This window comes from Fukomys damarensis, unplaced genomic scaffold (genome assembly GCF_012274545.1).
Source record: "Fukomys damarensis isolate Sample0158 unplaced genomic scaffold, DMR_v1.0_HiC HiC_scaffold_5, whole genome shotgun sequence".
Lineage (NCBI taxonomy): Eukaryota > Metazoa > Chordata > Mammalia > Rodentia > Bathyergidae > Fukomys > Fukomys damarensis.
The window spans coordinates 80,198,431-80,207,470 of NW_022900917.1; positions in this window are offsets into that span (position 1 = coordinate 80,198,431).

The window sequence follows — 9,040 nt, forward strand, 5'->3', positions numbered from 1 at the left end:
TATTTTATTCTGCCAAATGGATCTAGAAAAGACCTGTCCTCTCCACTGGCAAAGAAGGAGAACCTTTGTATCATGCCACATAATCAGTAACACTGGAGCTGGGCTTAACTTGACTCCTGTCTTGCTGTAGGTGACCTTCTTACCAGGGTCACAGTGATGTTTCCAGAACCTGTGACAAAGGACAGACTCCATGTGCCCTTGTCAGGCTCAACATGGTGGATTCACCAGCCTGGAACTTGGAAAACTTGGCCATGTTAGGCTTTCACTGGGGCTTCCTTTGACCTGAGGTGCCCTGAAGTGCCCTGAAACTATGGGACAGCAGAGTCCTGCAGAAATCAGGCACAGGATAGAAGTGTGAGCATCAGGGGCTCGAATTCTTGGGCAGAGGTGGGGAATTGCCCAGCGATCTGTGATGTTCTCAGGAGAAAAAGTATTTCTGCTGCGGAGGTATTTATTTTCGGCACTGGTTTGTGGCAATAGAAAGAGAAAGAAGTCAGATCTAAACTGAGTACTTGCAAAAGGTTTTTATTTCTTTTCATTCACTCTTTGCACTAAATTGTCCTCATCATGTTCACTTCATAGATGACTGCACAGCCTGGCTAACTTTGGAGCCCAAGTACCCAAATGTTAATTGTGGATAGATCAGTGGCTAGTTGTAAAGCATTCATATTTATAGAGTCAGGGGTGGGAGGGAGGAATAAAAAGAGCATGGAAAAAAATTAAGACAGTGAAATAACTCTGCATGACACTGTACTGGTTGATTTGGATTATTATATATTTGAACAAAGGAATGGAGTGTAAAGTTCCCAGAAGGAATCCAGTGAACTCTAAGAGCTTTGGCTGACAGTGGTGTGCAGTGAAAGTTCATAGCTGTGGTGATGTTGCATTGTGGACAAGGGTGTTGACAGAGGATGATGTTGTGTTGGGCTGGGGGGTGGGATATGGGATATCTCTGAGCCTCCCAATTTCACTGTGAATGTGAAATTTCATTATAACAATTATGATTAAGGGTTGAGGGCCAGAGATTTAGCTCAGTGGTTCTGGTGACTGCCTCACAAGTGCAAGGACCTGAGTTTAATTCCCAGTACCAAAAAAAAAAAAAAAAAAAAAAAAAAAAAAAAAAAAAGATTAAGGGTTTAAAAAACTCATGTCTCTGTGCATCAGTTCCTCATTTATAATACAGAAACAACAGTAACAATAAGATTGCTGTGAGGAGTGAATAACTTGATGCACACAGTAAACTGTAAGAGTATCTGGCACACAGCAAGCCTTCTGTAGGTATCAACCATTGCTGTCACCACTCCTACTAATGTTTAGAGCCTGAGCCAGAGTGCTCAACTGACTTGGACACAAGAACATAGCTTGTGTGCCAGCCAGGACTTTGGGTTCTAGAACTCACTTTCACTGTGCTACAAAGAAAGAGTTTCCAAAGGTTCCTAGCTGAGATGGTTTCTCTTATCAAAGGCTATCCAAGCACCTCCTCTGAATGGAACGCAGGAGCTATGCCTCAACACCGGAATTCTCAAGACCAGTGAGACAACAAACACAGAGAGGCACAAGCAGGAAACCTGCAGGGAAGGGCCCATACCCTTGGGCAGGGCTTCAAGAGATGGCCAGGAAAGTGACTTCAGAATCGACCTGCAGCTGTGGGCATCTTTGTCCATGTGAAAAGGATGCCTGACATAGACCGAAAGAAAGGATATTGTACCACCAGAGGAGCTGGCAGACATGAAGACTGCAACACTACAAAGCAAGAAGGGGCCACCATCTAACCATCAGTTCTTGTGCTAAACATCCAGTTGAATCCTAGGCTAGCCAACTCCCAGCCCTGTGCTCCTGAGCAGGGTCTGAACCTCTCTAGGCCTCAGTCTCCTCACTGTTAAAATGTTCTTAGCAGCATTCCTACCATACAGTTATTGTGCCAATTGTTACTTGAAATCAAGCATTCCATAAGAGTTACTCATAAAAATAGCAGTTATTGTTATTTACACAGTTGTGAAAAGTGAGGCCCAGAGAAGTCAAAAGAATTCCCAAGTTCCCACACTGAGCTAGAAGCCACATTTTAGTGATTTTCACCCTGGTATCTTTTCTCCTTTTATGCAGATGGGAGCATATGAATAAAGGGCTCTATTAGTACACAGGAGCTGCATTGAAAACATACCAGAGACTGAGTGGCTTCCACAAGAGAAATTCAGTTTGTCATCATTCTGGAGGCTGGAATCAAGATCAAGATATTGGCAGGGCTAATTCCTTCCCAAGGTTTTTCTCACATGGTGTTTGCTCTGTGCTATCGCAGATGGATATTTTAGCTTGTACATGCATGGTTGGGGGAGAGAACCAATTCACCTCTTTTCTTCTTTTTGTCTTATCCACCTGCTGAGCTGACTGGATGAGGGTGGATCTTCCTTACTTAGTTCATTGGTATAAATGTCAATCTCTTCTGAAAACAAACATGCCAGGAAATGATGCTTTGCCAACTATCTGTGAATTTCATAAGCCAGTCAGGCTGGCATGTAAAATAAGTCATCCCACAAGGTATAACTGGTATTTTAAAAATTATACAGTTAGGTGTACATCCTGATGAGAGCCTGGGAAAACATATACATTCATAATTTCATGCCCACAATCAAAGTGCTCAACATATCCATCATCTGCAAAGATTTTCTTGTTCATTTTTTAAAAATCTGTGCTCTTTCTTTCCTCAGTAAGAACATTTAACGCGAGGTCTATACTTTTAACATATTCTGAAGCACATGATACAGTGTTGATAACTAGAGACACTCTGCTGCATAGCACACCTCTGGAGAGATAATGTTCAATCTCTCCCTCCCTCAGCCTCTGCCAAGCACCGTTCTTCTCTCTACTTCAGTGACTCCCACCATTATTGACGCCTCATTGCATGGAATCATGTGGTATTTGCCATTTGATAAGCAGTTCCTTCATGTAGTTGCAAAATTGGCTCAAGCCATGAGAGTGGAGTGCAGAAAATCTGTCAACCTTGGCACAAGACTTTGCTCAGACTTCACTGTAGGGTCAAATGCAACAGGGAAGGGAGTGTAGGCACCACCTCCCTGGGTGCAGTGTGATGCAAGGGCTAGCACCACATAGCACTGGAAGCTAGAAACCCTCTCTGTGGAGAAAAACATACCAAACTTTAATGTGGTTTAATCTATGCTTCCTCTTAGTTTAATAAAGACAAAAAGGGTTCTGAAACATCCTTGTACTGATATTCTCTTGAATACACAATGCACAAATTTTGGATGAAATTTATCCTCTTTGCATTTTCCAGGGGTTCTTCCATTCCTTTCATCCCAAGGCCAATGAAGGCACCATCTCCCTTGCACCCCAGAGTTCCTGTCCAGTACTGTGGCTCCCTTGGGGGAGCAGGGACTTTGTGGCCCTGGTCAGGCTAGCAAGCCAGTAGATGGCATTGAAGGGAAAGTCAGGTCCTTCCCATCTTGGACAGGTGTGGTGCAGTCTGTGGTTCCTACATCTGAGCCACACATACCCCAGCCTCTCCCTCTGCCATCTGCAGCAGAGCCAGCACCTCAAAAGGCAGCTTACATCCCTGCTGCTACAGGAAGAGAGGCCAGAGGTGAGGGATGGAGAGAGGTTTGGCAGGCTAACTTCAGGGAGTGTGTGTTGGGGAGAAGGCTTTAACCTAGAGAATGCAGGAAGGATTACCCTGGTTGTGTGCTTGTTTACTCCTGGGCTAAAAAGAGGGTTTGGAGCTTTGGTCCCAACTTGTGGGTGGCTCTGAGAATATAGAACGCACAAGAAAACACTTATCTTGTGCTGGTCATCTCAGCCTACAGCAGTGAGCCCCAGGACACACATGCACTTGCTTAGGGAAGCTCCCTAGAGAGAGTCATACTCCACCAGGGGCCACCAAGGAGGCTTCAGCAAAGGGGACTCAGGCCAGATATGCATTGTGTAACCTTTCATGAGTCTTCCCACATAGCACCAAAAGTTTCAGAGCACCCTGTAAACTGTAAACTGCATTATACAGGCTACTTATTAATAAGAAGGTACCTGCTTAAGGGCATGCTAAAGGTGCTAAAGGTCCAACTGCTTAGCCTGACAGCCCAGACAGCTGAAAGTGTATCCCATCACCTCTGCAGTGCTGTCTGTGGTAGACTCCTAGGGAACACACCAATTATCCCAGCACTTGTGTCTAGTCACAGTCTCATGCTTTTGCCCACACTGCTCCTGGCCAGGCACACCTGCCTCTCACCTGCTACTGTCAGCACTGAAGTCGATATGGATATCACCACCCACACTCCATGCATATCACGCACAAGGCTCTCCTTCCTTGTCGTCTTCCATTATCAAATTCTCCACCAGGGTGAAGTGTGGAATGGTGAGCTCCCAGGGGAGGGAGCCCTGTTCATGTAAGACAAGGATGTTCATCCACACACCTTTATCAGTAACACAAACTGGGGAGAGAGAAACCACAAGAGAGAAGACTGGTAAAATAAAATAAGCAATGATATGCTGCTAACCAACTATTCATGTTTCTCTTTAAATACATTTAAAATAAGGAAAAATGTTCTAGTAAATGGAAAAACAATTTAGAAAATGGTTTCATGATGTGATGCTATTTTGGTACAAATTAATAAAAAAAAAACAACCTAAAATACACAAAACTAAGACAGGCTCTGGAGTTGAGAGCACAGATGATTTTAATTCTCTCCACTGTGTTTTTCTATGTTTCCTCAATATCCTATGAGAAATCAGTCTTCACGTCACCAGACAAAAATAATTGTGGTTTATTTTTTAAAGTCCCCTTGATTCAAATGGTTCATACTCCAGATTCATATGCATTTTAACATCCTAGGGCGAAACACTGTCTCTCATTACGTTTGGTCCCTCTTCATGCCACCCCTGGGATGGGACTACAGAACAGCAGCAGTAGAAATTTGCAGGCCCAGAGAACGAAGCTTGGGAGATTGAGGAAACCCTTCCTTCAGGGGCCCAAAAAGCCCTGAGATCTGAGTGTACCATGCACAGTAAACAGAAGCCTGTGCTCTGCCCTGTGGACAGCAACCACAAGCAAACCAAGGGTGGGAACCAGGAAGTGGGGACAGTGGGGTCTCAGCAAGCTGGGCAAGATCCAAATGACTTCTGAGTCAGATCCTGAGGTGAGAGCTGGGAAACATGGCTTTGAAGGGCACAATTACTGGATAAGGGAAGTAGGGCTGGCTGGGACGGCAATCACTGACTGTAAACCCTTGACAAGCTTCAGAAGCCTTCTTATTCTGAGGAGGAAATAAAACTCAGAGCTTCCATGCACCCTAGAACTCTGAGAGACCGAGTCCTGACAAAGGCCCCATCTCCTCCCTCCCAGGACTCTACTCACACAGACTTTGCTGCTTACTGGCAGCTTCCTGACCTCAGAAGAATCACTCAGTCCCTATGCACCATTCATCTGTAAATGGGAATCTTGACCTCAGCTTTGCCTCCTTTGAGAGTTCTTAGACCAACAGGAGGATGAGCAGAGGGAAACCTACTCAATGTTCCCACTCCCTAGATGTGTGACCTGTGACTTTCATTGTCTCAGTGGATTTTATACTCACCCCCTTTATTTTGCACAAATCCAAGCCATCCCCAAACAACAGCTTTCACATAAAAATGCATCTTTGAAAATGGTGAAGGCTCCCATTAAGATTTTGATGTCTGAAACAAAATATATACCATCTTTTCTGATATAAAAGTAATTTACTAGCATCCTACACAAAGGATCCTTTCCATTTATATGGAGAAGAAATCTTAATAATGGGTGATTGCTTTATGAATATGAAAATTATATATTCATTGCATAATCAACCGTTTAATTGACACATCATTGCATCTCCTATGCAGAGTGTGGCACAGCTTTGGAAACCCTGTAATTGATTGTTCCAGGGCTTTCTTTTGAAAATGAGAGCACTGGTGTTCAGCTAAGAGCATGAGGAAATATTCAGTTCAGAGCTTCTGATTTTAATGAAGTACGTGCTGTTTTTGAGGAGCAATTGTTGCAGTTTCCGCTCTTCACAGATACACCCTAACTGTTGTAAAGCTCGAAATTCGTGAACCTAGAGCACAGGTTATTCTATAGATTGTGTACTAAAAATCTTTGCAGAAAAGGGCTGTTCACAGAAATGAAAAAGGAGAGAAATGAAACAAAAAAAAATGAATTTAAGGATCAACTGTGGACAGGGACTTGAAACATAACTTGTCCTTTATTTTTCAACACAATACTGTCTGAGGGGCGTCACCAGTTCAATTCTACGCATCAAAAAACTGACACAATGTGATGAGTTACCATCCTGGATTCACGTGATTGACTAAAGAAGAGAATCATCTGGATTGGAAGGTTCACTCACTGCCTTACATTAGGCTGCCTGCCACTCACAAAAGTTGTCCAGAGGAGTTCACAAGGTCTGTGGTAGGAGCAGCCTCAGAATGGCAGGGCAGGAGGAGTTCCATCCAGACTGGGAGAGAGGGGCAGGGCTTGGACTCAGGGCAGTGGGGTAGAGGATGTTTCAGAAGAAGGAGATGAACAGCCTGCCCAGGTGGGCTGTTTGCATGCACATCTGTGCCTAAGGGTGAGTTACAAGGGGCAACAGAAGTCTCTGGACAAGGTGCGGTTCTGGCAAGGAGTGTTGACTCTTCTCAGGGTTGAAATGTACTCAAACTGATTTGTGCTCCTTGCATCTCCTGTTCCTGAGAGAAAAGGAGCTCAGTGGAGCTTCTGAAGGCAGAGGACTCTAAGGGGCCATTTCACTCTATGACACAGAAGGGAGTAAGTATTCACATGAGGGACAGTGGCAAAGGATGGGTCTCAGGAGTCATTTCTACAGGACTCCCAGATGGGCTCGCAGCATGAAATGGAAATTAAAGGAATAAAAGGAGCTGATGGATCCCAAAGAAAAGGACTGGGAAGGACCCTGTAGAACTCTAGAATTCAGACTTCTCAAAAGAAGAAGACTGGAAACTTTATAGCAAATCAGAATAAAGACACCCAGTTAAACGTGAATTTCAGGTAAAAGACAATTGTTCTTTTAGTATAAGTGCATCCCTAACAGTGCATGGAAATAAAGTTATCTGATATTCACATTTAACTGAGTAATACTTCATCTGATTATCCATGCAAAACTCCAAGTTACTCAGTCTGTCTCCCTACAGAACGTACCTTCTGAGCACCAGGTAGCAACCTGGTGCCCTCTGTAGCTGGCTTTGTCTGCCTCCAGGGCGACGGAGTGTGGCACAGATGCAAAAATAGAATATTAAAGACAGTTTCATTGGGTCTGCCAGGAATTTGTGAGGAAGATCAATGACAAGCAGGTGAGAATAACATCAAGATCCAAGGAAACAGCACACACACCCCTGATCACTTCAGTTGTATTCAGAAAGGGCGACAAACAAGAAGGCTCTGAACAGGTAAAATTAACTTCCTTTTATCCTTGTCACTTGTCCTCCCTTCTTCTCATTCAGCAAATATTTGTTGACTTCCTAGGATGTGCCTGTCACTGTGAAGTGAGGTTATAAAGATGAATGAGCCACAATGGCAACTGGCTTTTTAATTACTTACAGGCTATCTTAAAAATGGGTATAAAAGTGCATTTCGGCAAGGTTGTTTAAAGAATCAATTTAAGTGTGGTCATCATGTAAGCAAACAACACTCATCGAAAGCTGGTTGTCTCTTATGTCATTTTAATTTTCTAGTCATGGAAAAAGATGATTTCATCTTCACAAAGTTGTGAGCAAATGATGTGATTCTTTAGGACTCCAGAGGAAGCAGTTACTTACAGGCTATCTTAAAAATGGGTATAAAAGTGCATTTCAGCAAGGTTGTTTAAAGAATCAATTTAAGTGTGGTCATCATGTAAGCAAACAACACTCATCAAAAGCTGGTTGCCTCTTATGTCATTTTAATTTTCTAGTCATGGAAAAAGATAGATGATTTCATCTTCACAAAGTTGTGAGCAAATGATGTGATTCTTTAGGACTCCAGAGGAAGCCCTTAACAGGCCTGAGTGAGTCCTTAACAGAAGAGAGGCGTTGGGCTATATCTTGAAGGATTGAGGTATGCTAGACACAGGTTTTTAAAAATTAAATCTGCCCCTGTTCTTCCCTATGAAATGCTATCCCTCCTCTATCCTGAATTGACCCATTCAGTCCAAGAAGTTTGCTTGTGTTATGGTTTAGGTCCAGAGGAAGCCCTTAACAGGCCTGAGTGAGTCCTTAACAGAAGAGAGGCGTTGGGCTATATCTTGAAGGATTGAGGTATGCTAGACACAGGTTTTTAAAAATTAAATCTGCCCCTGTTCTTCCCTATGAAATGCTATCCCTCCTCTATCCTGAATTGACCCATTCAGTCCAAGAAGTTTGCTTGTGTTATGGTTTAGGTTTAGGGTATCAATTGGACTATATCTTGAAGAAGGATTGAAGTATGCTAGACACAGATTTTTAAAAATTAAATCTGCTCCTCTTCTTCCCTACGAAATGCTGTCCCTCCTCTATCCTGAATTGACCCATTCAGTCCAAGAAGTTTGCTTGTGTTATGGTTTAGGTTTAGGGTATCCCTCCAAACCTCACGTGCTGGGAAGCGATTGGATGATGGGGCATTGGAATCATCAGTGGATGAATCCACTGATGAATTCATAGCTCACTTGCTGTTGGAGGTGGGTCACTGCAGGCTTGACCTAGAAGGATGTGTCTCCCCACCCCAGTACCTCTCCATTAGGGTATCTCCAAACCTCACGTGCTGGGAAGCGATTGGATGATGGGGCATTGGAATCATCAGTGGATGAATCCACTGATGAATTCATAGCTCACTTGCTGTTGGAGGTGGGTCACTGCAGGCTTGACCTAGAAGGATGTGTCTCCCCACCCCAGTACCTCTCCTCTCTCTGCTTCCCACCCACCACCATGTGAGAAGATTTTCTCTTCTGTGCCCCTCTGTCATGTCTTTTCTGCCTTGAAGTCAGCTGATCAAGAACTGTAAAGAGCCAAACCTTTCCTTTGTTTGTGGGGCTGGATATTGTGTCTCGGTGAT